The sequence below is a fragment of the Vulpes vulpes genome, chromosome 10 (genome assembly GCF_048418805.1).
Source record: "Vulpes vulpes isolate BD-2025 chromosome 10, VulVul3, whole genome shotgun sequence".
Classification (NCBI taxonomy): Eukaryota; Metazoa; Chordata; class Mammalia; order Carnivora; family Canidae; genus Vulpes; species Vulpes vulpes.
The window spans coordinates 21,576,491-21,601,696 of record NC_132789.1 but is presented as its reverse complement, the minus strand read 5'-3'; the positions used below and the strand labels follow the sequence as shown (position 1 = coordinate 21,601,696).

General features: G+C 50.8%; 1 protein-coding gene across 9 annotated transcripts in view; it reads left to right on the top strand.

The window, feature by feature from the left end:
* TPST2 (tyrosylprotein sulfotransferase 2) overlaps positions 1-25,206 on the top strand; it is a 52,814-nt gene that overhangs the window by 1,568 nt on the left and 26,040 nt on the right. For 3 of the 9 annotated variants that reach the window (XM_072723118.1, XM_072723120.1, XM_072723114.1), the window contains exon 2: positions 21,767-21,866. The exons of 3 other annotated variants lie outside the window; for them this stretch is intronic. The gene's annotated coding sequence lies outside the window, so the exon portion shown is untranslated. Of the gene's footprint in view, positions 1-9,243; positions 9,351-21,766; positions 21,867-22,382; positions 22,534-25,206 lie in introns of those variants that run through there. 3 more of the 9 variants (XM_072723121.1, XM_072723115.1, XM_072723117.1) reach the window with 3 other exon arrangements.

Sequence of the window (25,206 nt, the reverse complement as noted above, 5' to 3'; positions counted from 1 at the left end):
ACTAACCTAATTCTAAAACATTTCATCACCCAAAAAGAAACCTTGGGCCCATCAGCAATCACTCCTCAATCCCTCCATCTCCAACCCCTGGCAACCACTAATCTACTTTCCATCTCTATGGATTTGCCCGTGCTGGACGTTTCCTGTAAATGGAGTCGGCACAATGTGGCCTTTTGCGACTGGTGCTGTTCACTTAGAACAATTCGGAGGCCGATCCATGTGGTGGTTTATAGCAGTTCTTCATTAAACCTTTTTTTTTTTTTTAAGTATTTCATTACTTTTTTTTAACAGTTTTTTTTCTTAAGATTTATTTATTTATTGGAGAAAGAGAGAGTGAGAGCATGAGGGGAGGAGGGGGGACAGAGGGAGGAGGAGTGGGGAAGCAGACTCCCTGCTGAGTATAGAGCCTGAGCCTCAGGGCTGGATCTCATGACCCTGAGATCTGGACCTGAGCCGAAACCAAGAGTCAGACGCTTAACCCACTGAAGCACCCAGGTGCCGCAGTATTTCGTTACTTTTTTTTTTTTTTTAAGTTTTTTTATGTTAATTCCAGTATAGTTAACATACAATGTCATATTAGTTTTGTTAGTTGTATTTCATTACCTTTTAATGGTTGAATAATATTCCCTTGCAGGGATATAACTCTATTCATCCACTTCTCAGCTGGTGGACATTATTTCTACTTTTTTGGCTGTTGTAACACTGCTGTGAACATTCGTGTACAAGTCTGCGTGTGCGCATATGTTTTCAGTTCTCCCGGGTATATCCCTGGGAGTGGAGTTGCTGGATCGGATGGTAATTCTATGTTTAACCTTTTGAAGAAGTGCCAGTTTTCCCAAGCAGCTGCCCCGTTTCACAATCCCACCAACCACGGATAAGGGTACCGATCATTTTAAGTAAATATAGTCTCCGGAGCAGTCATAATCTTTGAAATCACTGGCTTCAATGTGCTTGTTAAAAATTATTTTTCCAATATGCATTGGATTAAATGCCTCATTAGCAGAATAAGGAGTGTCCTTCAGGTCACCCAGGAACATCTCTGGGACCATCAAGAAATCAGAAATCAAGCCCATGGAGCGCTTCGCCCAGGTGTGTGTGTGCTTCCGTCGTTTCTGTAACAGGGACATCCTTGCTGAGGGCCTTCAACCAGACCCTGTGCAGGACAGGGGGCAGTGAGGAGCCCAGGGGCTTGCAGTGCCCACCCCAGGACCTGGTGGTGCTGATTAGGAACCTGTGCAGAGGGGATAGGAAGAGTGAGAACCCCCCAGACCTTCCCACCCCACACCAGCTGGGTGGCCCTTCACAGTGAGGACCTGCGGAAGCCAGTCTCTCAGCTTTGAAAGGGAGTCTGGTCCTGCCCACCATCCCCCCACCCTCACCCTCCGGCCACCCATGCTCACCCTGAAGGTGACCTCTCCTCCCCTGGTGGCCAAATCTCCGGGTGACTCACTCTGGTTTAGTAGTGATGTAGTCTGTGCCAGTCATTCCTCCTTATCTGGCCTCAGTTTCCATGACTGTGAAATTGGGTTTCACAGGTGGGCCACCTGCGCAACCTCAGTGAGTCACTGCTTCTTTCAACAAATGCCACCCCCTCCTCATCCCTGCCCCCAGACTAGAGACCTGCAGTCTGGAGTTATAGGTGCCTCATTGGTGCCCCTCAGGATGACACACAGACATCCCCTCCCTCCTCTTGGCATCGCCCCCAAGTCTTGGACCCCTCACCTCTTTGTCTCTGTGAGGTGGAGCCACCCAGAAAGCACCCAGGTCAGAGCATGGCATTTTCATGAAAGAACCAAGTTTCTTAAAAGTCACCAGTTCTTCCAGATGTTCTTAACCCTGTCATCTGCTAGTTCTGGAACGGAAGGCAGCATTTCCCTGTGCGTTCTGGGTTTGCATTGAGCAGCCTCGTCCTACCTGGGCGGCTGCTATTCGGAAGGGCCATTGAGACAGGCTCTGGCATTTGTAGCCAGCCCCTCCCGCTTTTGTTCATCTGTAACCACTTTCCTTTCCTGGTCCTTTTAAAATCAAGCATTCCTGTGTAGCCTGGGGAAATGGCAACAGGGTTCAAGAGGCTCAGCCTGGGTCTCTGGGCCTCGGTGTGTCCTGCTGGGGAGTGGGCGTGGACTGAGTCAGAACTTGGATGCGGTGCCACCTTGGGATTGGGAGGGCTGTCAAAAATATGTTATCGGCATGACTTTGTGAATTGTTTCGTAGTAAGAGAGGCAGAGCAGAAGTGGCTGGTGTTAGTGATTTGAAAGTCCAGCTATATACCTGCTTGGCTGGCTCTGATTTGCCTTGTGGCACTGCAGAAACTTGTCTGTAACAGCCGCTCCCGGCCTCCCCACCTGCCACCTGTTCCTGCCATCTGCAGTCCCCCTTCTCTGCTCTCGGCAGCCACACATTCACCCTGTCTGGAGCTACTCGAGAGAAGGTTCCAAGATGCCTGCCCTTCCCATGGCCCTTCTCTGGTCTCCTCCACTCTGGGTTGCGGCACGAGGTGGATTCATGGGAATGTTTCATTGAGACCAGCTCATGAGGTGGGCCAGACCCCAGGAATTGCAGGGCAGGGCTGCTGAGGACAGTGCCCACATGCCCTGGGGAGCCTCTGTGCCTGCCACCGGGGGAGGAACTTTGTGTTATCCTGCGTGCTCAGATGGTGGAGGCAAACGCAGGCCAGCCAGCTTGTCTGCCAAGTGCATTCTTGCACCAACCAGACTTTTGACCAGTCTGCTGTGGCCAGAAAGCCAGCTGGTGGCCAGAAAGTGGGCCTGGTGGTAGCATGCATACTCCAGGGCTTAGGCCTGCCTTAGAATCTAGTTGTTCCCCTCAGTGGCTGTGTGGTTGTATTCTTTGGCTGCTTTCCCAATGCATCCGTTTTCTAGTCTGCAGAATAGAGGTACAGATAGGACCTACCTCCTGGATTGGACCAGAGGGGGTGGGGATGGGGGTAAAGTGCTCACCTTGATACAAGGCAAAATGTGACAGCTCAGGGTCAGACAGGCTGTTGGGATCTTGAGCATGTCCTTTTGGGAGCCTCGGTGTCCCCATCTGTCAAAAGGCCATAATTACAACTGATATCAACAGAGCTCACCAGGTATGGGGCAGTGTTCTAGGCGCTTTATTTACCTTAACTCATTTGATCTGCTCAGTGGCCATATGAATTGGACAAGCCAAGGCACAGAGAGGTGAAGTAATTTAGCACAAGGTCACCCCGCCAGGAAGTAGGAGAGGCAGGATTTGAATCCAGAGTCTACACTCTTAATTACCATCTTATCCCTTCTTCATACCCTGCCTTTTTTTTTTTTTCTTTTTTTGATTTTATTTATTTTTTGAGTGAGAAGAGAGCACATGCAGGGGGGAGAGGGAGAAGCAGACTCCCAGGCTAGCAGGGAGCCCAAGGTGGGACTCGATCCCAGGACCCTGGGATCATGACCTGAGCCAAAGGCAGACACTTAACCCACTGAGCCACTCAGGTGTCTCTTGATACCCTATCTTAATGCCCAGCACATAAGAAACACTCAGAAGGTGTCAGTTATTATTACTATATTACAGTGTTATATATTATTACAAATTATCATGTATTATCAATGCATGTTTATCCCATTCTCTGTCCGTTTGTCCACACTCCATCCTGGATGACAGAACAAGCAGGGCTCTTGGCTTCTTACCCCACAACCCTGATCCCTCTACTCCCTCCCATTCCCCCACACTCCTGAGCAGATGGGGCTGGGTAGGAGTTGGAGGCAGCTGAGTCCTATTTGGGCTTCTGAATCACGGTGTGACACTGGGCAAGGTGCTTTCCCTCTCCAAGACTCAGTTTCCTCACCTGTGAAATGGACAGGTTGGACTTGTAACAAGCTGCCAATTGATGCCTTTGACCCAGACGATGGTTTTTGTTCAGTTTCCATTGGGTTTTATTTTATTTTTTAAAGATTTTATTTATTTATTCATGAGAGACACACACACACAGAGGCAGAGACATAGGCAGAGGGAGAAGCAGGCTCCTCGCAGGGAGCCTGATGTGGGACTCGATCCCAGGACCTGGGATCCTGCCCTGAACTGAAGGCAGATGCTTTAACCACTGAGCCACCCAGGCGTCCCTGGGTTTTATTTTAAATGGAACTGACGTTCAGTTGTTTTTTAGAGAATCATCCAATTTCCCACTTCTTTTGGGAACTCAGGAGCTAGGGCCAAACTGGAGTGGCCTGAAGCTCCCCCTCAAATGCCCTGGGCTCTCCTGGTCATCATAGTCTTCACCATTCCCCACCATCGCATGTGTGACCTGTCTGCCCCAAGGGCTTGCTGGCCCAGTACAGGTCTTCCCTGCTCTGAGGCCACCACGGGCCTGCCTGGGTGTACTTGAACAAGCAGTTCCATTGCTTTAAAAATAAAATTTTTTAACCACTGGTTTCCATGTTCTTCAAGAGTCCTTCCAGCTCTGCTTTTCTAGGACATCGGAGGTTGTCTGAGGCCTCCTGATACCTCTTCTGCCACTAGGAGCCTCAAGCCTTTTAACACATCAGGAGCTTGCCCCCATTTCACACTCCCTGCATGGAAGGCTCTGTCTCTGGACCCCAGGGTCCCACCTTATTTGGTTCCAGTCCCCACACAACCCACAGTGAGATATTCAGGGCGAGCTGAGACCCCTCTGCTGTGAGTACTGACAAGTATGTCTGTGTCCCAGCACATCTACATCACCTGCATGGCTCTGGGGACGCTTACTCTGTCCTCACAAGGGATCAGGGGAGGCATTGGTTATTGACCACTACATTTCCTGGAAACTGAGGCTCAGAGACTGTCGAGTCACTTCCCCTGAAGTCACACAGGCCTGATGTGACAGCATTGGAATTTGAACCCAGATCTGCCCAACTCCAGAGGCTGCCTGTGGGGTCATCCCTCCATCCCATCACGGCACAGATATCTGCTGAGTGACGCCCTCCGCTAGCCTCTATAGGTACCACTGTGTCCATGGCACCTGGCCCCGGACCTAGGTTAGTGGAGACACTTGGTAAAGGCTTGTGGGATAGAGATATGTGGCAGTTTTCAGCTAGATGCTGGGGTGCGGGATTTAAGAAGCCACCAGGTCCCCATTTTTCCTGGAGTGTTTACCCTCTGGTGGAGGAATCAGACAAGAAAAAAGTCAACCACGTCCCTGACCCAAGATGTCTACCTAGAATGTTGGCAAACGACAGCCCCCAGGGCCCAGTCCAGCCCGCTGCTTGTTTTTATAAATAAAGTTTTTTTTTGGAATACAGCCACACATTTATTTCCATTTTGTCGGTGGCTGCTTCTGAACCAGGAGGGCAGAGTTCAGAGACAGAGACCGTGTGGTCCACAAAATTGAAAGTATTTACCGCCAGGCCCTTTACAGAAAATCTGGCAACCCTTGATCTAATCATCTCTTGGGTCCCTTTAAGTTATACTATTTTGTAAGGTGATAGTAAAATAATGATTGCCCTTCATATTTGAGTGCCTGCTGGATACTTAGCTCTTTACGTGTGTTTTTTCTGAGCTCAACTGTTATCATGAGTGACACTCTTTTGTCTTCCTATTATAGGTGAGAACGTGGAGGCTCTTAGAGATTGTGGGTCAGGGCGTAGATGAGGCCCATTGGAGCGAGGGCGTCGCCTTCTTATAGGGTCTTTTGCCGGAAACTTTCCCACACAGCTCAGAGAAGGTTTTGATTTCGACTGTCCGTGAGCATTAGGCTGCCTTCACTTCTTGATTGTCTGTTTCTGCATTCACTTCACAAATAGGGGGCCATGGGTAGCCTGGGTGGCTCAGAGGTTGTGCACCTGCCTTCAGCCAAGGACGTGATCCTGGAGACCTGGGATCAAGTCCTATGTCAGGCTCCCTGCATGGAGCCTGCTTCTCCTCCCTCTGCCTGTGTCTCTGCCTCTCTCTTTGTGTCTCTCATGAATAAATAAATAAAATCTTTAAAAAAACCCACAAAAACCAAATAGGGGGCCTTGCTAGGTCCTGTGAAGATATGGGGAAAGGTCCAACTCTGCATTCCAGTGGAGGAGACAGCAAACCAGAGAGGCCACACAGGGTGTTGAGTGTTTTGGGGAATGCTGGTAAATGGAAGGGAGGCAGTCAGGGAAGGCTGCCTGGAGGGGGTGGAGACTGGTACAAACTGTGCCAGTCGGAATTAGCTGGGTAGAAGAGGACAGGAAGGGTGTCCAAGGGGGAGGGAGCCACAGATGCAAAAGTTTGGAGGTGTGTGACTAGGCCTGGTAGGTCTGCTAGTGTTCATGGCCCAGACTTCCAGATGTTGGTACGTGCAGGGGTGGAGTGAGGTGTTAAGATTAGAGGTCAGCAGAAGTTGAGTCACAGCACAGTGTCCAGTGCCATCCTGGAGGGACTGGATTTCCCCCTGCAGAATGAGAGGCTTCCTCCCCAAGTCCCCGTCTACCCTTTGCTGACTCCCAGGAGAGTCACTGCTTGGTGCTAACTGAGCACTGCTCTCTGGGCTCCTGTTGTTTAACACAGAGCTCACTCCTGCTGGCTCCTCCTCCCCACCCCACCCCACCCCACCCCACCCCACCCCACCCCACCCCACCCCACCCCGGGCTCCCTGGTCCACCCCTACCCCCACCCCCAGCCAGGAGGTGGAAAGATCCCTGCCTTTGCATTTATTTTGGTAGTTTCTTTTTGATGAGGGCATGTTTTTCATCTCAGCCGGTGGGTTCTAGTTTCCTTTGAAAATGTTCTAGCAATGTTCATTGAACAAATATATGAAACAGGTGAGAGTAATCAGGAAGGTGGTCCTCAGTAGGCGGGAATTTGGGCAGCCCCATGACGGGGTGGGGGGCTCAGAGGGGGCCAGACTAGCAGGTGACCTTGCCCTTAAGGTCAGCTCCCTGAACAGGGGTGGGAAAGGACTCCTTTAGTTACAGGGTAGGAGGCAGGTCGCAGGAGCCGAGGTCCCAGTTCCAGGCTGTTCTGCTCCCCCATCTCGCTCCTGCTCCCCACATCTGGCAGGGTCTCTATTTTTGTCTCTCCCTGTCTCCTTTCCATCTCTATCTCCCTCTGTTCAGGTCTCCCCCTGACTCTGACTCTGTCTTCCCCCATCTCTATGCCTCTCCATCTCAGGCCAGCTGGCTCTCTCCATTTGTTCCTCTGTCTGCCCCCTCCCCCCAGGGGCACTACTTCCCCTCCACTCCCCGCCCCCAGCCCTTCCTTTATCTCATTAGAAACGCTCCGTCCCACTTCCTTTGACTGTGAGTGACATCCTGCCCCCCAGAACCTTCAGAACCGAACCTTCACAGAGCCCAGGGACCCCGCGACCACCCTCCCGAAGGCCTGGGAGATGGTGGTGGGCGCCTTCTGGCCTGGCCCAGGGAGGTTGGGAGCCCAGCGGAGGCAACACAGCACTGCAGGGGTTCTGAGTCCGCCCCCATGGGCAGCCCCGCCCCGGGGCCCCTGGTGCAGAGGTGGGCGGGGCTGGGGTGTGGGGGCCTGGAGGGCAGGCCCCAGGGGCGGGGGAGGCAGAGGAACAGGAAGCCTGGGTTGGCAGCGAGGGAGTGGAGTGCAGCTTTGGGTCTAACTTGGTTTGGGAGCTCACCTGGGCAGAGGTGCTGGTTACCCTGCCTCTGGGGATCCCCCAGAATCCGCACAGGGCAGGTGCGGGGCCCTGTGGGGTCGTTCGTCTCTCCTTCTGTCTCAGTGGGGCTGAGCTCCCTGGGGAGGCCCCAGCCTGTTCACAGCTCCGCAGTGCACACAGTAGGCCAGCCGCGCACATTTGCTGGCAAATTTGGGGGAGAATAGTGATACTAGAAAATGAATCCAGCCTTTTCCTCTCACAGAGGGGACACTGAGGCCCCAGAGGTGATTTGCTCAGGTCATGAAAACAGGCTTGGAGTACAGCACAGATCTGGGTTCCCCAGGGTGAATGCAGTGCAGGGAGAGCCTTTAGCTGGTAGGTTCTCTGGTGGCCCTCTGTGGGTGTCAGGCGAGAACCCCCTCCTGGGAGGTAGGGCACTGGGGTTTAAAGCTGGCTTACCCTCCCCCCACCTGCTGGGGGAGTCCTGGCAAGTTCCTCCCCCCATCCTTGGCAGGGGGCAGGGTCTCTCCTTACCCTCCCAGTGATGAAACACAAGGCCTCTGAGAATAGCAGAGGGGTTCAATGGGATCAGAGGTCACTGACCTCACTGTGCTTCCTCTCAGGCAGGGGCTATGGCTGCCTTGGCCTTGGGCGCCTTGGGCCTCTGGTTAGATGTTGCTTGGATCATGAGGATCTCATTCTTTCACAAGGTCTTCTGCAACTTAGCTGGGAAAACCCAAAAGGAGAAGACATGGCTCCCCTTCTCAAAAGCATTCACTAGCTTCCTATTGCCTATAAAGGAGTGGGGGAGCCCCTTCTTATGGCACTCAAGGCCCCAAGGTCTGCCCCCCCCCCCCCCCCCGCCCTCCTCTCCTTCCTCCCTCTCCTCTTAAGCAGGTGTGTAGCAGGGCAGCACCTTTAGGCAAGCAGCATCCCCTGGAAAAGGAGCCTGAGAATTTGCATTTCTAATGGGTTCCCAGGCACTGCCCACGCTGCTAGTCTGGGAACCCATTTTGGGAACTCCTGTAGTAGGGGTTAAGCGTGCTCTAAAGACCAGACCATGTCAGAGCCACACCCTGCCCTGCCACGTGCCTTCTGTGAGCTCTCCGGCAAGAACTTGAACTGCTCTGTGCCTCAGTTTCCTCGTCTATAAAATGGGATAATAATAGCACCGTTGTCATAGATGAGTTGTGAGGATCAATTGAACTAGTACATGTAGATGCCCAGGAAAGCATCTGGGCACGAAGTGAGCAGCACGTGCGTGTTTGCTATTATTACTATTCCTGCTATTGTTGTTTTTATGACCATTAACCTTGAGCCGCACCGTGACTCTGACACTGTTGTGGTTACAGTGAGTCCTTTTGCTCTTCGTGATTCTCAGCCCGCTTGTCCACCTCCGGCCTCTCTGCTCATAAGCTCCGCCCTCCCCCGGGACACCTCACCGCCCTCTGCACCTGCTCCTGCGCTGTGCATCCTTCTCGGATTCCTGTCTGACCCTCCCCACCCCCTGCCCCTGCCAGCCAGAACCCACAGCCTTTCCTTGGACCTCCTTGGTCACGTGACTTATTTATTTCCCTGATCGGGCTCTCCTTTCGTTCTGCTCATTATCCAGTTGCTCCAGCATCGGTTTCCTGTGCTGGTGCAGGAGCTCCTTCGGATCTGACTTCTTGGGGCTGCCGGTGGGTGGCAGGTTCCTAGTGGAGCTGGGGTCGTGGCAGGGAGTGATGGGCACAGCCAAATGCGTGGTCGGGAGCCCACCTTCCGGAGGACGAGGACGCCCAGACATGTGCTCCTTCGTTGAAAGGTGATTACTGACTTTATTGTCTCTTTGTCCAGCTCTGCTCTTTGGGGACCTTCTCCACTTGGGACAGGGGACTGAGGGCCCAGGTGAAGGGAGTAGTGAGGATTCCAGGGTGCTGTGTCTACCTCCAGCCATTCGGTTCCCAGATCCCTAAATATCTAGAACTTGCCAGTTCCTGACAAACAGGTGCACAAATATGTATCTTTTGTGTGTGGTGTCACTGGAACCTCAGAGTGATGCGAGGCACCTTTGAGAGGAGCCCTGATATGGTGGGAAGATGGGGTCATTTGAGCCGGACACATGGGAGTTAGAATGCCAGCCGGCTGGTGCCAGAGCTGTGGAACCTCAGGCCAGCCACCTCCCCTCTCTGGGCTTCAAGTTCCTCATCTGTAAAGTGGACATCATAGTAGTGACCATCTCTTGGGTTGCCAGGAAGATGGCAGAGAAGGTTTTCTGGTGCCTGATGCATAGAAGGTCTCAGTAATTCATAGCAGGAAGGATTATGTTGTTCACCCATTTCACAGATGAGAAAACAGGCTCAGAGATGTTCAGGGACTCTCCCCACACCTGGCCCTGTTCCTGGTGATGTCTAGGCAAGTCTGCAGATGGAAATACTTTCTAGCAAGGTCCTTGGCTTCCTCGGGGCCCAAACCATTGTTCTGTAGGAAGAGGCTGCTCACTTACTCACTCTGGAGCAGCGCCCCCAGACGTCAGTGAGCCGTGTGAGGAGATGCCCCTTCTTTCTCAGGGCTTTTGAAAGCATTTTTAAAAAAAATTTTATTTATTTATGATAGTCACACACAGAGAGAGAGAGAGGCAGAGACATAGGCAGAGGGAGAAGCAGGCTCCATGCACCGGGAGCCCGACGTGGGATTTGATCCCGGGTCTCCAGGATCAAGCCCTGAGCCAAAGGCAGGCACCAAACCGCTGCGCCACCCAGGAATCCCTTCTCAGGGCTTTTGATATTCGGAGTGTTCTGAACAGCTCTTGAGGACTTTGAAACCCCTTGCTCTTATGCCTGCTTCATGAACAGGTGAGGGAGGAAACTGTCCGAATCTCAGGCTTTGTTTGTCTGAGATGGAGACTATGGGGTGAGGAGGGGTAGAAGGGTGGCAGGTGCCTCTGTTAATGAGATGCCCAGGTAGGTGCGGCCCTGGAATCAAGCCTGCAAATTGTGCTCTTAACCCCCTGCCCATAATCCCACGTCTGTCCAGACCCACATGCCCACAGTATCACTGGGGGATGAAAGCCAAGTGCCGTAGGGATGAACCATAAAAAAAGGTGTAGGCCTTCTTATCTGGGGACATTACCTCCGGCAAATATTTATTGCTTGCTTGCTTTGTTCTTGGGCAGGCATTTCCACTGTTTGGCCATCGGCCATTGCAAAACCACCACAACAAAGAAGTGGAAGGTAATGCAATAAAAAAGCCATAAACTGCAACTGGGGGCAGGGCAAGGGGGAAGTTAGCCAAAGGCTTTCTAAGTGAAATATATGGGAACAACCTGACTGTTTTGTAAGCAAAATACATGGGAACAACCTGACTTTTATAAGAGCTGGCTTCCCACGTGGAAAACTCATTTCTACACCCGTGGGGCAGAAGTGTGAGTGGTTAGCTGGCTCCAGCCATCACCCTGAGTCCTGTCAGCACATTAAAAGAAGAAAAATCTTCTAGGGCCTGGGAGAAGACCGCTGAGTGGTAAGCATGCAGAGGTCAAAAGAGCCTGTTGTGTGTCTATATTTTGGGGTCAGGTAAATGGAAAATCTGGAGGTGTATCGCCTTCTGGTACAGCTGGATCCAGGTACCCTGATGTATCAGGACATGTCTCTTAGATGGGCTTTCTTCTGTGGTAGCCTCATTCTCAGGTACGCTCTCCCCAGTAGTAGCACTTTCCCTTAACGTTAGCAGTCTTGGCTACAAGAGAGCCATTTCTCTAGTGGTTCTTGCAAATGCTGGGATTGACTCCTCTTCGCCTACCCGGGGTCTCCTGCCTATCTGTGAACGTCTGTACCCTCTTACTGGCCAGGCCTCCATTGCTGATCCTGGGCATGGGATCAGTCCCACACTGCTCACAAGGACTGATCCCAGAAGATCAGAGAATGCGTGCTTGGCAGGCAGTTTGACAGATATCCACACCAGTGGTGGAGCAGAAATAAAAGGGAGCAGCAGGATTTCCGTCTTGGAGAAAGAAGTGGAGACAGGCACTGCCATTCATTGAGCATTTACTCTGCTCTGGTATGATATTGAGGCCTTTATGTGTACTTAGTTGCTGTTCACCTTTTACAAGTAAGAAAATGAGGCTCAGAGAGGCTAAGTGACTTACCTAAGGTCACAAAGCTAATAGGGGAAAATTCAGACTGAGGTCCATCTTCCTGTAAAACCTGTTTTTTCACTGCTCCCTGATACCTGAGGACACTTAGCTGTCAACAGTGTGAGCTCTAAAAATAAAATACGAATGCCTGTGGGCATCCCAGTCTCTGTATTAAGGGTGGGAATACAAAAGAGAAAAAAATTTAAGACTGCTGGGCCCCTCAGCCCATGAGCTCTCCACAATCAGGTAGGTGTGAGAGGTGAATGGGCAAATAGCAATTACTATAGAGGATGGTGAAGGGTAGGCATACGGTTCTCTGAGACATAGGGGTGTTTAATCTAATCTGGGTGCTCATGGGGGGTTTCCTGGAAAAGGAGCTGCTTGAGCTGAGGTGATAACAAACAAGCCAAGATAAAATTGGGGAAAGGGCATATAGGTACCTACTAGATAGGACTCTTGATTGACAAACACAGAAATCCAGCTCCCATGGAATTAAGCAAAAAAGTACATTTATTGGCTCACATAACTAAAAAGTTGAGGGGTAGGGATGGCTTCAGGCATGGCTGGATCCAGGAGCCCAACTAGTATCAGGGAGTCATGTCTCCCATCTTCTTAGGTTGGTTGGGTTCCCATGTCTCCCATAGCCCCATCTTCTTGGGTTGGCTTCTTAGGCAGGCTCCACTGGTGGTGACCAGAGATGTCCCTGTACCTCCAACCACATACCCTTCTCCTTAGTTTCCCTAGAAGTGCTGCTAAAGTCTCTAGCTAATTTTCAATAATCTAGATGAAGTTATGTATCCTTCCTCGAACGAACACTGTAATTGTTTGGGCCTGGGGCACGTGTCCACTCCTAGGGTCTGAGGTAGACTGGGAAAGTGGTTAGGAAAATCAAGGGTATGTGGCATCTGTCAGGTTGATAGATACTCCATTGGTCTGGAGCATGGGGGGCAGATCACGAGGTCCCCACAAGCCATGTGAAGAGTTGCATCCTGGGGCACCTGGGTGGCTTAGTTGGTTAAGACTTCAACTCTTTTTTTTTTTAAGATTTTTTTTATTCATGAGAGACACAGAGAGAGAGAGGCAGAGACACAGGCAGAGGGAGAAGCAGGCTCCCTGCAAGGAGCCCAATGTGGGACTCGATCCCAGATCCTGGGATCATGCCCTGGGCCAAAGGGAGACACTTCAACTGCTGAGCCACCCAGGTGTCCCAAGACTCTAACTCTAATTTTGACTCAGGTCATGAGATTGAGCCCTGCGTCTGGCTCCGTGATGGGTGTGGAGCCTGCTTAAGATTATCTCTCTCTCTCTCCTTCTCCCTCTGCCCCTCCCCCTGCTTAAAGAAAATTGGATCTTAAGAATAGTGGGGAGCCTTGACTTGCCCACTGTTGGAGAGCTGCAGGGTAGAGGCAGGAGGAGCAGGTGGGAGGGGAGGTATTCACATTGTCCTTGAGGGGTGCCAAGTGCTTTCTCATTGCAGTTTTGATTTGTGTTTTCCTGATGGTCAGCAATGTTGAACGTCTTTCCATGTGCTTGTGGGCCATCTGTAGATCTCTGCAGACGTGTCAAGGTTCTTTGCCCATTTTTGAATCAGGTGGTTTGGTGGTTTGTCATTAAGTTTTAGAAAGTCCTTAACACATGCTGGTTAGTAATCCTTTGTGAGATAGGGGATTTGTAAATATTTTCTCCTGTTCTGTGGGTTGTCTTTTTTACTGTGTGGATAGTGTCTTTTGATGCACAAAATATTTTTAATTTTCCCGACGTTAATTTGTCTATTTTTTTTGAAATATTTTATTCGTTTATTCATGAGAGAGAGAAAGAGGCAGGGACACAGGCAGAGGGAGAAGCAGGCTCCATGCACGGAGCCCGACATGGGACTCAATCCTGGGTCTCCAGGATCACGCCCTGGGCTGAAGGCAGGCGCCAAACCACTGAGCCACCCAGGGATCCCCCTGTCTATTTCTTTTGTTACCTGTGCCTTTGGTGTCCCAGCCAAGAAATGGTTGCGTGGCTGTGCCTTGAAGGTGAAGTTGGCAGGATCTGCTGCTGGATTGGATTGGGGTGGGGGAGAGAGAGGGGAGTCTTGCTTTTGGCTGCCTTCAAGCCTTTCCGCCTGAGCGTAGTGCACTGCCACCAAGTAAGGGTGGGAGGTATTTGAGGGGGGAAAACCAGGAGATCAGCTTTGGTTGCGTTAATTTTGAGGTACCAGCTTAACGCCCAAGTGGAGGTGGTGAGGAGACAGCTCTTGCCCCAGTCTGGTGTTGAGGGAATTTGGGGCTGGAGGTGTTCATCCAGGGGAAACAGAGGAGGCATGGTGGCAGAGACGAGGAGCAGAGGAGTCACCTGTGCCAGAATGTTCCAAGTGTGGCCCAGTGTCGGGAAGGAAAAAGCCTGAAGCATGCTCTGGGGAGGGATGGAGAGAGAGGAAGACAAGCAGACATCACCTCCTTGGCCCCTCATCAAAAGCTACTCCAGCCTGGCTGCTCCCTTATTGAGTGTGGGTTTGGGGGTAGTTGTGCCAGGACCTGGGCTGTGGGTGGCACAACCGGAGGCCTCAGCTCTGTTGACCTGTTCCTGACGCCCAGGCCTGGCCCTGGGAGAGTGCCTGCCAGTGGGTGTTGATGAGGGGAATGAATGGAGTCCTGTGTGTTTTCCAAAGCTGACAGGAAGGTGCGTGGGTGGGAGGGGGGCCCAGCCAGCACCACTACTCAGCATCGGACCACTCGGTGAATTTTCCAAAGGTGAATTTTCCAAAGGTGTGACGGCACCAGCTCAAGAAAAAAAAAAGCACATGCCTGCACCCCCTCCAACAAGGTGCCTGGTACTCTTGCATTCAGGCCTTCCCAACCACCATCCTTAAATCTCCTAATAGAGATTAATTTTGCCCATCTTTGTGCTTTATAGATGGATGAAGTACTTTATGTACGTAAAAACGCAGATGCTCTCTTTCGGATTGGCTTTTTTTTTTTCTTTCTTTCTTTTTTCCTCAGCATAAATCTGTGAGATTCATCCAGATTGTTGTGTGAAGTTCTGGCTTGTTCTTTTGCCTGGCTGTTAGGTGTGTATGTATTTATTTACCTGTATTTACATATTCGTTAATGGGCCTTTGAGTAGTTTCTAGTGGGGGGGGGGTTGCAAATAGTGCTGCTGGGAACATTTCATTTGGCATGTGAACTTTGGTGAACTTTGTTAGCTACATTTCTTTATTTCTTTCCCCTTTCTTTTCTTTTTCTTTCTTTCTTTCTTTTTTCTTTTTTTTTTTTTTTGAGATTTATTTATTTGAGGGAGAAAGTGTGAGGGAGGGGCAGCAGGAGAGGGAGAGAGAGAACCCCAAGCAGGAATGAGTGCTGAGCCCGATGCATGGCCTGAGATCATGATCTGAACTGAAATCAAGAGTCGGACGCTTACCTGTGGAGCCACCCAGGTGCCCCAGTTAGATGCATTTCTGCTGGATGTCTACTTACAGTAGAATTGCTCAGTTATAGAAAAGGTGCGTGTTCAGCTTTTGTCTCTATTACACCAATTTTTCCCAAAGGGAATTGCCAGGTTACCCTGTCACCTGAATGTGAAAGTTCTGGTTGTATCACATCCTTGCTAACACCTGGTATTATCTTTTCTTTTTTTTTTTTTAAAGCTATTCACACATATAGTGGTCTTATATTAGATTTTTAATTTGCATTTTTTTCCCTGGTGGATGGTAGTGAGTGCTCTTTCATATGCTTATTGACCATTTAGATGATCTCTCCTATGAAGTGTATCTCTTAAGATTTGCCCATTTTGTTATTGGGTTGCCTGTCCTATTCTTATTAATTTCAGAGAGCTCTTTATATATTGTTTACATATACCTTATGTTATTTACGTATTGCAAATGTCTTCTTCCATTTGTAAATTCTTTTGATCAGTAAGAGGAAGAACCAGGCATTTCGAGCCTCAAAGTCATTGATTGGAAGCCAGGGCAAGCCCTTTACCTGTGTAAGCCTCAGTTTCCCTCTCTAAACCCTGCAGAGTTTTTACATTTAGTCCAGTGCTTGCTGCGTAAATGGAGCTGTACCTTTTTTTAACACCTTTGCTGGGATGAAAGAACTCTGAACTAAAATAGGCAAAACTCACCCTGTGGGGGTTTCTCAACCTAAGTCATCCATGTTTCTCAGGTCAGTTCTGCAAATATCTATTAAGCAACCACTACATATCATCTGCCAGGTTAGGCATTGAAAGTACAGCAATGAACAAGACCCAGTTCCTACCCTTGGAGGATATTGCTTGGGGGGGTGGGTCGAGTGCAGGGGACTTTCAGAGCCCAGAGGAAGCACTGACTGCGCTAAAGCATCATGGAAGGCTTCCTGGAGGAGGCAAGCCTCATGGGGTTGAGCACAGTTGACTGCACTTTCTGTGTTTAGGCACATGCTTGGGTGCCTTCTGTGTGCCAGGCCCTGGTTCTCAACCAGAAGGGATTGTGCCCCCAGGGAACACTGGGGATGCCTGGCGATATTTTTGGTTGTTGCAGCTTGCTAGGTGAGGGCATGCTACTGTCAGCTAGTGAGTAGAGGCCGTGGATGCTGCCCAAATGTCAGTAGCACTGAGGTGGTGAAGCCTTGAGATGGACAGTTGTAATACCATTTGATGTTACAGGAGGGATGAGCAGAGGGACTGGGAATGTCACCCCACCCAGAGGATGTCAGAGAAGCTGTCATAGGAGGGAAGAACCTGGAGCTGACTTTTGAAGGGCTGAGTAAAAACTGGCAGGAAGCAGGGGGTGTTAAGGGAGGGCACTGGTGAATTGTGGAGATGGAGATGGGAACTCAGAGTGCTTGGGGGTTTCACCCCCAAGGGCAGGCCTGGAAATGAGATGGGAGAGGGCCGTGAGGACCAGTCCCTGTGTGTCATGGGTGGCCCCCTTTCCTCCCAAGGAGTTGAAAGCCACATGTGGCTATTGAGCCCTTGCTACGTGGCTAGTGCAGCCGAGGAGCTGAATTTTTTATTTCAATGTAATTTAAACGTAGATCTCAAAACAGACACTTGATTCCGTTCTTGGGAGACTTTTATGCATGTGTGGAACTATTTTGGGATGCGAATGTATTTTTTCAACAGTAAATTTTATGAACTCTAAATACAGATCTGATGCGCCTACTGAGAAGTCAGATATACTCCCCAGATTTCAGAGACCTAGCCCTAAGGGGGAAAGGAGGGGGCAGTGTCTCATAAATCTTAATTTTTGTATTGATTTTGAATGTTACTTGTATTTTATGTTGACTTTACTTGAAGTTTTTTATTGATTAACAGTAATATTTTGGATAGGTGGAGCTAACTGAAATCTAGAAAGAGATTTCATTTCACCCTTTTCTTTTTCATGTGGCTTTTTTTTTTTTTTTTTTTTTTTTTTTTAGCTGTGGCTTCTGGAAAATTGAATTCCACTTGTGGCTCCCCCTGGACATCATCTGGATGTCACTGTTATGAAACCTGGGAAAGAGCTAGAACGTTAGGCTGAGGCTGAGGACTCCTAGAAGGGCTTAGGGAGGGGAGCGACATGGTAAGGTTTCCATGGTAGATACACCCTCTGACCGCAGTGCTGAGAGAATATTCCAGAGGATGGGATGCGTCTGGCCACAGGGCAACTTGAACTGCAGCCACAGAGAGAAGCCCTGGTAGACAGGTAGTCGTTGTGCAGGTGACCAGACGGCCCAGAGGGAAGAGGAGCCTTTGAGAAGGGGGCGGGCACATCCCTGGACTGACAGGTCCTTCAAAGAGGCCTCCCAGGTCAGAGACTGCAGGTGTGATGTTGGCCACCTCACATGGGCCTGCTTCTGCTGGTCTCTACTCCAGGCACCTGCTAAACCGACCTGCCACCTTGACTGTACCCTGCGTCCCACTCAGGTTTGACATCCCACCTCCTGCTTCCCTGCCCTCTCCACTGCTCAGTGGCTGTGTGACCTTGAGTAGTGGCTCTCCTCTGGAGGCTGCCAGCTTTGCATGGCCTCACCCATGTCGCACCTAGGGCGTAGGAGAGATCTGTGATGCCCACGGATGATAGGTCTTCGTGGGCTGGGTCTTTTGAGGGAGAACAGTGTGGATCCCTAGGGGAGGGTGGGCATGGCCCTTGCCTGTTGGCTGGGTGGCTTCCCATTTCCCATCTCTGGATTATGTCCCCACTGCACGGCTTTGGAAACTGAGGCTCAGAGAGATGATGGGGCTTCCCTAAGGGCACACAGCTCAACAGAGGCAGAATCCAGATGGCGAATGCAGACCTTATCAGTGCAAGGCCTCTGCTCCCCTGACCGTGTCTCAGTGTGCCATCAAGGGGCAGGGCGCTGAGCTCCGTTTCCTCATCTGCCAGGTGGGGTGGAGAGCAGTGCTGACCATGGCTGGTGGCCGTGATGAGGGAGTCATTGAGTGAAGCAGCATGGTGCCAGCTCCAGAGGGGAGACAGGCCTCCAGATAGCGCCACTGTTTGTTGGCTGATGCGAATGTTCCGCTCGTTGCAGCAGCTCTGCAGTGAGTGGGGTGAGCCCACTTTCAGGGAAGAAACCGGGGGCCAAAGCTGGGGCCCCAGCCAGCACCATGGCTCCGGGGCCCTGTCCCTCCCCCATCCTCCGGGTCACCGCACTACCCTGGCATTGCCTCTCGTGCTTGATGAGGGTGCCCTGTCCCCCAGCCTGGTCCTCTGTCCTGGATGACTGGACATGAATGGGCACAGGGCAGCCTTCCTGGTGGCGCTCACAGGTGTCCAGCCCACGGAGCTTGTTCCTTCCCTTGGGAGCTTTCCTTCCTTTGCTAGGTGAGCTGTCTGCCTTCCTGCCTTGAGCCACGTTCTGATGGCCAGAGTGGGTGGGCAGGAAGCTGGCCTAGAACATGCTCCGGGCATGGCCAGATTCTAAAAGCCAGGCCATTGACCCTGGGTTCTGGTTGTCTGGACACCTTGTTCAGCCTCATATCTGGAAAAGGGGAGCAGCTGTCACCCCTTGTGTCAGCGGCGCCTGACATACAAAGTTGGTACAGAGAGGAACTTATAGACCATCAGCTGGGGGGATGTTCCGGGGGTGCTTTGGCAGTTTCTGCTGAGAGCTAAAGATGCCGGTCCCTCCAGCCAGCCCACCCCTTTTACACAGCTCTCTAGATCTGTGCTTCTCAAGTTTTAATGTGCATGGGGATCCCTGGGGTCTGTTAAAATGCAGATTGGATGGGGAACCTCCAGGAGGGACCAGCAGCTTCCAGGGAACCCCGCTGGCAGTTAGCAGGGCCCCAGCGGCCTCTCACAGGGGAGCACAAGGAGGCCTGTGTCTTTGTGATGGGGCAGGTGGCGGCAAAGATGAAAACAGCCTAAATGTCGCTCAGGGAGGCTTTGGCCCTGAACCATGAGCCATCCCAGCAGGGGGCATGCTCTGGTGCAATTCAGAGGAGGGAGGACAGGAGCATCCCATGTACATCCCATCCATACAGGGGTCCTGTCTTCTGTGAGGATGAGCACGCTCTGAGTGCAGGGGGCAAAGGGAGGGGCGTCTTTGCCTGAGTCATTAGCTGATGTGACCCGTGCTAGACTGCCTCTGGCTGGGCTACAGGCCACACAGCAGGTGCTCAGGCAGTGTTTACTGGGTGGCAGAATGAATGTGCTGGCATGAACATACCTCCCTGACTTGGTGTGGGGTGGACCACCCAAGTTTCAGAAGGATACCTGGGATCCAGGGCTTCTTAGGCTCAGCATCACTGACACTTGGGGCCAGGTGATTGTTTGCAGCGAGGGCTGACCTCCTGGACTCTGTAGGATCCTTGGCAACACCCCCCCCCCCCCCCCCCCCCCCCGCCTCTTCGTGAGACAACCCCTACTCTTGACAACGAAAACTGCCTCCAGAGATTGCTCCCCTCGGGGACAGAATTGGTCCCTGGTGGGATATGATAGCATGTGGATGGGAGGATGGGTGTTCACGAGGTGGGGAGAGAGGCCCAGTGTGATGTCCATTCAGATACGCGTTCCACTGGGATTTCATAGAAAGAAGGGCAGGTGGCCCATCCCCAGACTGATCAGCAATGGTTACCTCCTAGAAAAAAGGGGACAAGGAGAGCATTGGAGATTTTGCTCCAAAGAGACTTAAGCTTTCTCTGTGTTTTTTTTGTTTGTTTGTTTGTTTTGTTTTTATTTTTCAAATATGGAGATTATACCTGTGACTTGACTGCTTAAGTAAATTTTAGAACTAAGAAAGATACAGGGACTTCTTCTGGAGTGGTGAGGGTTTAATGAATGTTTGCACCTGAAGCCCGGCACAGTGTGTGGCACACAGTGGAAGGAAACCACCATTGCTTTATGTCATTGCATGCATCCCCTTCCCAAGCATATGGAAACAGTAAGACCCTGTCTGCATGTGGGCAGATTATCTCAGGGACCGGGAGGGACTTTCTCAAGGTCACGTAGGAAAGTAGAAGGGAACCAGTCTTCATGGTTCTGAAGTAGGGGCTGTTTCTCCTCTGTTGCCCTGGGGCCCCTGCCAGGTGTTTGGACCTCCTGGTCATCACACCTGTGGACTGAGGCCACCTGGGCTGCTTCAAGTCCCCCAGCTTGTTGATCACCTGATGGTCACAGCCCAGCTGGAGCCCAGGAAGCAAGCAGAGCTGGAAGTGGCAGGGGTATGGCTGGTGGGGGTTGTGCTGTTTTTGCCCAGCAGCCTTAGGAGGATGGCCTAGGACTTGGAGCCTGTGACAGAGGACCTTGACAGAGAAGGCTCCTGTAGATGAGCACTGGCTGCCAGCCCCGTATAGCTTCAGAGTCATAGGCACCTCTCTTGCTCAAGTACTTGCCATGGCTCCCTACTACCCAAGTCTGAATTTCCTTCCCGTGCCTGCTGGGTTAGCATTGCACACCCTTCGAAGGATTCTCCATGACATAACTAGATCCCAGATACTAATAATAATGATAACTATAATAATGGGACCCAGAGCACCGACGGTTTCCAGGAACAGTACAAAGTGCTTTCCGTGCCTTGTATTTAATCCATACAGAAACCATCTGGCACTGCTGCAAGTCTGATTCTCATTTTACATATGAGGAAACTGATGCCCACAGTAGTTGAGTGTGTTGCCCAAGGTCATGTAACTCCTGGCCTTGCTGGGATCTTCAGCCTGACTTCAGAGCCAGACTTTTAATCAGGAGGCCAGCCTACCTAATCTTGCTAGGAGAATGAGCCAGCACGATGCCAGTAGAGAGGAGGCCAGATCTGGGTGCATGGAAAGCTGGGCCCAGGCCTGGCCTGCTCCATGACCTTGAGCAGACTCTCTTCTCTGGGCTTGCCCTGGTCTTTCTCAAAGGCTGGCTCTGTATTCCAGGCCTGAAGGTCTCAAAGTTATGCAGCAAGCCTAGAAATCACCCCGATTTCATTTTTCCCGTTTCTTTTCTATCATGCCATTGATACATATCCACTGTTGGAGAGTTAAAAAATTCAGGGGGAGGAAAAGGGGAAATAAGTGAAGTTCTAGTTAGCATTTTAGGGTGTACCTTTCTGGAGTATTTTCCCAGCATAAATATTTACCAGCATGGGATCAGCTAGCCTGTCACCTAACTTATCTCGGATGTCTTGCAGAGTAAGATTTAATTTATTTGAGAGAGAGAGAGAAGAGGGGGAAGAGCAGAGGGAGAGGGACAAGCAGACTCTGAGCACAGAGCCCGATGCAGGGCTTGATCCCATGACCCTGACTGAGATCATGACCCCAGCTGAAATCAACTGACTAATACTCAACTGACTGAGTCCCTGTAGGCGCCTCCAGGGTAATGAATTTTTATAAGGTCACATCCAGGTCTGTTATGGTTGTACTGTGGAATGTTTAATGAGAATATCTAACTAAGATGGTAATTTAATTGCGGGCATTTACTGGAATCCTCCTCCTGCTGGGTCCTGCCCTAAGCATTTGCCTCAGTAGTCATCCCGGCAACTCTCCAAGGCAGGCAGCTCAGCCCATTTTACAGATGAAGACACTGAGGCTGTTGACGTTAACTGGCCCCCACGTCTCACGGCCCATCCTTGGCAGAGCCAAACGTGGACTCGGTCCTTCTCGGGCTGTCTACCCATGCCCTTAACCACTGTTGGGCCACCCTGCCCCTCACCTCATCTCCCGTGTTCTCTTTGAGGCAGACAAGTGAGCTGGGTGCTGGCCAAGGAAGGAAAGAAGACCAATTAGGAGAAGCCACGGTGGTCTGCGGTGGCCCGATCTGCAGCCCTGGCCAGAGAAAGGGTGAGTGTTCCTGCTCAGCACAGCCCTTCCTCCTGGGCCAGACTGGCACTTGCCTGTGGAAATTTGCCAGAGCCACATGGGGTGAAACCCAGACCAGCTCAGCCAGATAGATTTCCCAGGACTTGAGAGTGTGGGTGGCTGGAGCCTCTCCCTGGGGTCTGTGGCTTCCAGTCCTTAAAGAGTGTCTGGGATGCCTGGTGCCCGGCTGCCTGGCGTGGCCATCCTGAGCAGTGGGGCCCTCGAAGGAACCTGGAAAGCTGTTTCATCTCAAGGTTCAGGGAGGTTAAGAGCCTCGCCCAAGGCTGCCTTCACAGCTCTGGTCCTCGAGAGCCTGGAGCATGGGGGCATCCAGGACTGCGTGCACTCAGGGCCCGGCGTGAGTCCGGGGATTTTTAAAACACTTTGGATGTGTTATCTTATTCCCTCTCTGCAGCCCCAGGACTTCGGTGCTGCCTGTTCTCATTCTGTAGATAAGGAAGACTGACCTCTTGTTTTTTTTTTTTTTTTTTTTTTAAGATTTTATTTATTTCAGAGAGAGAGCACTGGAGCAGGAGCAGTGGGGAGGGGGAGCAGAATCAGAGGGAGAAGCAGACTCCACACCGCCAAGCAGGGAGCCCAGCCCAGCGCGCAGTCTCCCAGGACTCTGAGATCATGACCTGAGCCAAAGGTGTCCTTTTTAAAATGCTAAACCTGAACTCCTTTTTCAAGTGAAATCTTACAGGGAGCACCACCTGAAATGTTGAACAAAGAAGGTTCTAGCCATTGAAATTGGATCAAGGAAGGGAGACTCAGAGGTCAGCCACTGCCGTCTCTCTCCGGGGGTCATTGGTGGGGAAACTGAGTCCGGGAGAGGGAAAAGGCATGTCCTGGTTGCATGGCGCTTTGGCAGAGCGTGTAGGACTGGAAGCTCCTTCCTTGTCCTGGGGTCAGGGAATGTCGCTCTCTGCTCTGCCTTCCAGGCTGGCAGACCCTGAAGGCCACAGACTTGGTGTCTAAACTTTACATGTGGCCATGGGGTTTGGATAAAGTCAGGCCTAGGGTGTGCCCACCACCTCTCAGGACAGCCAGGGGGCAGGCTGGGGGTTCCTGAGGTGAGTTTTTGTACCGCAGGGAGCTGCTCTTTTGTGTTGCTTTTTTGTGTCTTCCTCCCTTAAATCCAGAGTGACCCAGAGTGGGGTCTTTGAATGAAGGAGCCTGACATATAAAAAGGCAGATGAAGCCAGCTCTATTTCAAAGACCCAGTGTTTGGGAGTCAGACCTCAATGTAAATCCTGGCCAACGCCTGCCAGCCTCGTGGTGGTGGACAAGGTACTTAACTCCCCTGAGACTTTGATTCCTTGTCTGTAAAATGGGATGTTGTACCGCCTTGCAGGTTGAGTGGGAGCATCAAATGGTTCCATGCTCACAAGGCCCTCAGGTCCATGCCACCTGAGTGAGCGTGCATTTGCTGCTTTCATCAAGTGACAGTTCACCAAGGATTTGTCTCCTCTCTGCAGCCCTGTGAGGAAGTCTTGCACACCCCATTCAACAGATAAGGACGCTGAGGTTCAGAGATGGTGAATGTCTTGTCCAGAGCTTCACAGCCAGAGAGCAGCAGAGATGACCCCAACTCCTGTCCCCTGTCTGTCCCCTGGGCATGCTGTCTGCCTTGACAGGTGTGCCAGAACTAAGTAAAACTGAGCTCAGTGTGTTGGGAGGTGACACATGGTCACCTGGAGCTCAATAAATGCTTACCTCAAAGCTGCAGTTGCAATAGAATATCTCAAGGCAAGTCAAGCAGAGTGGTACCAGAAGGAGCAGGGCTTTGTGGGGAACCTCTTCCTAGTGCTCTGCATAGATTTCTTGGAGACCCTCCCAGCAGCCCCTGCCATCTGGGCCAATTTCTGGGGGCCCCATGCTCCCTGGCTCTTGGGTACAGGTGTGAACAGAGCCATGCATTGATTTATGGTTCATAGAAACAAACCCAGGGGCCACCTCGATGGCTCAGTCAGTTGAGTGTCTGAATCTCGATTTCAGCTCAGGTCATGATCCGGGCATCGGGCTCCCTGCTTGGTCTCTCTCTGGCAAATAAATAAAATCCTTAAAAGATAATGCTGTGATGTAAATTGAAAACAAATCAAAACTAATGGGTGAGCCTTGAAAACATGGCAAATGAAAGAAGCTAGTCTCTTCACAGTTGACCTTGAACAACACAGGTTTGAACTGCATAGGTCCACTTTATACATAGATTTTTTTTTTAATATAATGTAAATACAGGACGGTACTGCAAATGTATTTTTTCTTCTTTATGATTTTCTTAATGGCATTTTCTTTTCTCTAGGTTTTTTTGTTTTTTTTTTTTTTGGTAAGAATACAGCATATAAGTGCCCCTGTGCTCTTGATGTTATCAGTAAGGCTTGTGGTCAACAGTAGGCTTTCAGTTAAGTTTTGAAGGAGTCAAAGGTTGCCCGCAGATTTTCAACTGCATGGTAGGCCGGCGTCCCTAACCCCCGTCAATGGTTGACTGTATATGAAATGTTCAGAAGAGGTCAATCCATAGAGTCAGAAAGTAGATTAGTGGTTGCCAGGGAAGGGGAGATAAGGGATCAGGGTGACAGCTAAAGGTTGGGGTTTCTCTTCAGGGTGATGAAAACATTCTCAGATTGATTGTGGTGATGGTTGCATAACTCTGGGCATTTACTAAAAACCATTGTATTGTACACTTGAAAATAGATGAGTTATAGGGACGCCTGGGTGGCTCAGTCAGTTAAGCGTCTGGTTTCGGCTCAGGTCATGATCTTGGGGTCCTGGGATCGAGCCCTGCATCAGGCTCCCTGCTCAGTGGGGAGTCTGCTTCTCCCTCTGCCTCTGCTCCTCCCTGTCCTCATGCATGCTCACATGCGCGCTCTCTTTCTCTCTCTCAAATAAATAAATCTCTTAAAAAGAATAGATGAATTAAATCTCAAGAAGGCGGTTACCCTCCCAAATCTAAATCAAAGCAAAACTTTCCATGCTGAACAGTGTGTCAGAATTTTAAATAAAGACAATAAAGATCAGTGTTACTGACATTTCCCTTCTGCCCCAGGCTGCAGTATGGCTTGACACAGCACCACTATTTGCCCAGGCTATTAAAACATTTTTTTGTGTGTCCTAGTTTGCTCACCTTGTGAGCACAGCATTGTGTCAAAGTGAATGCTCAGGATTCATCTCAAAACATTGCGTTGAAATTGCAGATCTTGAGTTCTGGGGAGGGGCACCCACTTGAGGTTTATACTCAAGGGTAGTGCCTCACTTGCCCCTCATCCGCCCCCTGCCTGATCCCAGCCCTACCAGGTAAACCTCTTGCTCTCTTCTAGCAGCA